This window comes from Myotis nattereri, assembly GCF_964212035.1.
Source record: "Myotis nattereri genome assembly, chromosome: 12".
Classification (NCBI taxonomy): Eukaryota; Metazoa; Chordata; class Mammalia; order Chiroptera; family Vespertilionidae; genus Myotis; species Myotis nattereri.
This window is the reverse complement of record NC_138087.1, coordinates 14,328,356-14,334,779: the sequence shown is the minus strand read 5'-3', so window position 1 is coordinate 14,334,779 and position 6,424 is coordinate 14,328,356.

The window sequence follows — 6,424 nt, the reverse complement described above, 5'->3', positions numbered from 1 at the left end:
ACACCCATGTCCAAATTTAATACGACTGCAAAGGGTTCAGAAGCACCTTGGCAGAGCTGAGAAGGCAGAACTTAGGGTTCCTTCCCACGGAAACGGTAGGATTCCAGACAAGGATGGAGCAGTGCGTGTTGGCATATGAAGTGTGCCTGGGTACCCACACTCGCTTCACTGAGGCCTGCGTTTCTCAAGTGCAAGCAAAGACTCCAGGAGACCTGCAGCTATCATTTCCTTCTGGGCTGAGAACTAACCGATGAAACAGAAGGTTCTGCATCACTGGAGGATATTGGGGCTGTGGCCCAGGACAAGTGGAGCGTCCTCACTGAGCACCCGGTACATTCAGGTTGACTCCTCAAATACAGACACTCCTTATGGTACGGAGCAACCCAGGAGTAATGACCATTCTTAAAGCCTGAGCCTCAGACCATTGCACACTTGCTTCAACAAACAATGAAGTCCATTTGAAAAGTGCAAAGGGATCTTCCAGTAGTTTAAGCAGCAGCAAAAACACATTGCAACACTCTTCAGAGCAAGAAGGCATAATCCAGACACCTACCCTGCATCAATTAATTGGCCCCCACAAAATAAAAATCTGCTAGCTATGGTAAGCATAAAAGCCTAAAGTGTGACTCATAATCAAGGGTAAAGGAGGTTAATAAAGAAGACAAAGAGTTTCCCCACATTTTTAAATTTGGAGACAGTGAAATTGAATTATTATATCTTTAAGAATTTAGGGGAAAGATGATCATAATGAGTGGGCTGTGTGAAATTAAAATAAAGAAATGTAAATTAAAACAAAACAAAAATCTAGACCTGAAAAGTTCAGCTTCTGAATTAAAAATGTCATTAATGTGGCTTAACGGCAATGATGACTGCAAAATAAATATTTACTGAACTGGAGGACATGCAATATAAAGTCCCCAGGCTGAAGACAGAGAGTAAGGAGATTAAAATATATAAAGAGCCCCAGTGACTTGTGGCATAGTAACAGTGCATGTGTAATTTGATTTCAACATGAAAATGATAAATAGGGAAAAACTGAAGAAAACATTTTGGCAATGCATTTGAAAGTTTGTTTCAGTTTATCCAACATCTAAGTGTTTTGCCCTAGAAAGTTTATTCAAAGCTTCTATTCTACTATACTGCTGCTAGTAGAAGATTAATGCATTGTTTTTGAATTGACATTAATTTTTTGAATATTTTTATACCTGTTTACACGTAACCTTTAGAAAATGACAGACAGTGTAGAGACACAAAATAATTAGTGGACTTTTCTGATATGCTAACAAGGGATACAATAAATGCTTGATAAATCAAATCTCTTTGGGCAGAAAGTGAATGATATTCTCATCTTAATATTTTTTTGCCAATGGTATAATACAGACATCAACCACATAGAGTTTCTCATTGTGCATGTCTCATGTACAAGAATAATGCTTATGACTCATTGTCCAGGGAAGTCTCTTTGAATTGCTTTTCCGGTAAGAAGCAAAAGAAATTTGGTGATGTGCCAAACAAATTGTTATAAAAATTGCAAATACGGCCTCAGATCACCTCCTGTCTTCATCCATGTAACATTAATAGGCTAACATTCAGCATGACTCCAGAAGTTTCTTAAATTTTGGGATGTAAAAACATTATTAAAATATACACTTTGTGTGCTAATTCATTTCTAATGATCACAGCACCACTTGCAAATAGTTAACAAAATATTAGGACTTAAGCATATTTAGTTCTAGCCATTTTAAACACTAATTATTTTTTCTCTCTGACCGCATTACCAAGTACCTAAGACAGTGAGTCTCAGACTGTGGCCCTGCCATAGTTTCTTGGTGACATGCTAGGAGCACTTGATGCCAAAAGAGGCCTCTGTACACTCCTTGAGAGGATTAAACAACTGAAACATTAATTTTATGTTTTTTCTTTTTTTTAGTACTCTTTTATAGATTTATTGGGGTGACTGGTTAATAAAATTATGTAAGATTCAGGTGTACAGTTCTATAATACATCATCTGCATTATGTATTGTGTGCTCATCAGCCCAAGTCAAGTCTCCTTCCATCACCATTTAAACCCCTTACACCAAGCATGTCAAACTCACAGCCCACGGGCCACATGCGGCCCACAAGGAATATTTTTGCTGCCCAGCCAATATAACGATATGTAAGAAACATTTTAATAAAAAAATTCATAACTTAATTTTTACAATATCCTGTTATAGATAATTATTAATAACAAACTATAATGTTCGCTAATGACTGGTTACTATAATCGTGTTGCATTCATTTCCCTTATCCTCCTTATGCGCAGGCGCACCATTTCTCTCCACTAATACTAGCAGCGAATATTTTAGCAGCCGATTGCCATGTCATTCGTCTTGGACTGACTTGTTTGATGTGCACAACAGGAAATATTTCACTTTCAGAGAACAAGAAAAATAACTTTATTTGTGTTATACTTATTAATTTGTGCAGTTATTCAGTGTCTGGTAAGTTACTGTTCAAGAAAAAATATTAATTTTTATTAAAATGTTCTATTATTTTATGTTAACAATGACTCATTTATTTCAGCCCTTTGTATTCAGCATGTCTCTATGGAAATAAACTTACGTTTCTATGAAAATTGAAGCATTTGTTTTTTTGTGGCCCACATAAACTTACACCTTGTTTATTTGGCCTGTGTTAGCCTTTGAGTTTGACATGCTTGCCTTATACCCTCTTCTACCTCCCCCTGTCCCCTTTTCTCTCTGGTAATTAGCATAATGCTGTTTGTGTTTAGGAGTCTATGAGGTGTTCTATTTGTTTGTTGGTTTTGAACCCTTACTCAAGGATATGTTTTTATTAATTTAGAGAGAGAGGAAGGGAGAGAGATAGAAAGATCCATCAGTTGCCTTCTTTATAGACTGCAACAGGGGATTGTACCACAAATTAAATTTGTGCCCTGAGCAGGAATCGAACCTGCAACCTTTTTCACTAATATTTTGTTGAGGATTTTAGCATCTATGTTAATAAGGGATGTTGGGCTATAATTTTTTTTTCTGTGCAGTGTCTTTATCTCATTTTGGAATTAGGATAATGCCAGCTTCTTAAAATGAGCTTGAAAGTCTTCCCTCCTTTTAATTTTTTAAAATAGTTTGAGAAGAATAGATGTTAGTTATTCTTTGAACGATTGGTAAAAATCACCTGTGAAACCATCCAGTCCATGATTTTTGTTTGCTGGAAGTTTTTATTACTGTTTCAATTTCACTAATTGTAATCTGTTTGTCCAAATTCTCTAGTTACTCTTCATTCATATGGGAAGATTGTATGTTTCTAGCAATTTATCCATTTCATCTAGATTGTACATTTGTAGGCATATTGTTGTTCATAATATTTTCTTACCATCCTTTGTATTTCTTTGATGCCAGTTCATACTTCTCTTTCATTTCTGATTTTATTTATTTGGGTCCTCTCTTTTTTTTTTCTTGAGGAGTCTCATTAAAGGATAGTCAATCTTGTTTATCTTTTCAAAGAACTAGTTCTTGATTTCTCTGATCTTTTGTATTGTTTGTTAGGGTCTATTTTGTTTATTCTGCTCTGATCTTTATTATTCCCTTTTGTCTACTTTTGGCTTTGTTGGCTGTTCTTTTTCTAGTACTTTTTTTCCCTGCACAAAATTTTGCAATCTTTTTATTTATTTTATTTATTTTTTCCTTTTTTTCATTGTCTAGAGTTTTACATATGTCTCCTTTTTCCCTTCTTTACCCCCTCCCTGCCCCCCCCCCCCAGCCATTCCCACCCCGGGCAAGTCCCCATCTCTCCCGTGTCTGTGTCCATTGGTTATGCTAATATGCATGCGTACAAGTCCTTTGGTTGCTCTCTAACCCACCCTCCTCCTTTGTCATTTGTCTCTGGATCTATTCTTATTCATCAAATTATGTTGATCATTATATCCCACATATGAGTGAGATCATGTGATATTTATCTTTTTCTGACTGGCTTACTTCTATTTTTTTTTAAGTGTTATGTTAGATTATTTATTTGAGATGTTTCTTGTTTCTTTTGGTAGGACTATAATGCTATGAATTTCCCTCTTTGGATTGCTTTTGCTGTTTTCCATAGATTTTGGGTTGTTGTGTTCTCATTTTCATTTGGTTCAAGGTTTCTTTTGATTTCATTGTGAACCCATTCATTGTTTAGTAACATGTTATTTGAAACATTAATTTTATGTTTCGATATCTAATATATTATAGAATAAAATGAAAATGTTATCTGCACTTTTTAAAATGAAACTGTTCAAAGATTTTTTTACATAATATCTAAGCTATAAACTACACCTTTAAACAGTCAAAGAAGGCAATTGCTTTGCTTATAGAGGTATTTCAATATCAACATTTTAAAAGTAATGGATTAAGGGAGTATATTTTATTTAATCTTTAACTTTTTAAAAATTATTAAGCCATTATTATATAAGTATAAACTAAGAATTAGAAATTTAAAAAATGGTAAAGCTAACAAATATCTCAAGGTAAGAACAATATATTGCTTCCCAGACCTGATCATCTGAAACAGAGAAGTTTTAAAGAGCATGTATACAACTTGGATCTTAGAAGTGCCATTCAAGCTCCCTCACCAGAGCAAGTTGGGTAGATTTTTGAACAAACATAATTTTTTCTGTTAACGAAACTCTTTTTAGGGGAATTAAATGTGCTGACCTTTATATAAGAGATAATTATGCGAAATAAGACTACTCAAGTTACGTATATACCTCATATAATTTTACAAGGAAGTCTAAGCTGACTGATAAAAGAGCTGATATATATATATATATATCATATTTCCTTCAACACTGTTGGCTGATGATCCTTAAGTCTGCCCTGAGAATAGGTTTCTAGCTGACAGCCAACTATGTGTTTTCCCTCAGTTAATGAAGACTTAAAAAGAGGCTCAGCAAGAAAAAGTAAAATCATTGAATAGAATTTACCATAAATGTCAGAAACAACATCCATAATTTTGTGTAATGCTACAAGGTTAAATATATTTTTAGTTTAATAAAAATATTTAAAAACTATTCCATAGTTTAAAATTAAGTCAAAGTAAGTGCAACAATATATGTTAGAACAAGAATCCGCATGCTACTTAAAAAGGTCCTTCAGTTTTACAAGTCATAATTTCATAAATTATTTTGACTTCATGAATTTTATTGAACCAGTTTTCAAGCTAATCAATTGTAGCAGTAGTTTCATCATAGACATTCACTTCTGTGAATATCTGATGAATTATTATCTTCAGACCTAAAAAATGGAATCTTACAGAAAAAAATACAGATCTCCCTCTTAAATATAATTATCTGTCCTGTATATCTGTGAGAAATACACACATACATTATGAAAAGTAGTTACAGAAGAAGTGTTAAATTTAGTTTGAGATACTCTATATTCAAATTTAAATTTTAAATTGACCCATATTCTTCTTAGTTATGACTTGCACAAGCATAACGATATGCCTAGTATTATCCTTATTTTTGTTCCATAATAATTTTCTGTTATAATTCAGTTTCAAAACTCTTCCTAGTTTTACCTTGGGCCCAAGATGTTAAAGGAGACTTTATAGAGGACATATTAGCCACTGCTTAATATCCTCCTTTGATTTTGTGACTTCACTCATGCCTGTCCATTCCATACTGCTCAGTACATTTTCTGCTTTACCTCAGGATTATAAAAAATAGCAGCAATCAAAAAGGATTCCTGTACTTAACAATTTCAGGAAAAGGATTACTATAAGCACAACCAGTCTGTGACCAATCCAATTTCAATGAAGCATAGTAACCTCCATCTTGTATAAAAACTGCTGTTTGAAATTCTCTGCTATTGTTACATAGTCCCTTGTTCTATAAACTCTGTCATTTTTAGACAGTCTCTTATTCTGTAGAAATAACCGTTTTAGTTTCAATAATAGAAAAAGATAAAAACTTAACTGTCTGACCTTGTAAGCTAGCCATCTAACGTAATGGACTAATACTGATAATAATTCCCATATTCTTATGCCAAATGTTTGTTCTTTATGTATCCAAGATTACAAACTGGCTGTAACAATAACTCACACCGAGCCCTTTGTAAAACCTGCAGACAAAGAAGCTCAAAAGGTATAAGTACAGGAAACTTCCTGTGTGACTTCGCTCGGAGATTTGGAAGAAATACCTCCATCTGGGCTATGCGCAATCAACGACTCCTAATTATTTGGCTCATTAAGGCATCTTGTATCTCACTCACTGATTTACGACACAACATCAACTGAATTGTACCATAAAAAGACATAGCTTATTTTCTGTGTATATGTCTCTGATGGTGGAAAGAAAGGTAAAAAATATAAGATTTAAGAATTTCTTTTTTTTTTTTTTACTCATGAAATCCAGTGAGAATAGTCATTACATCTACATTAGCATATTCT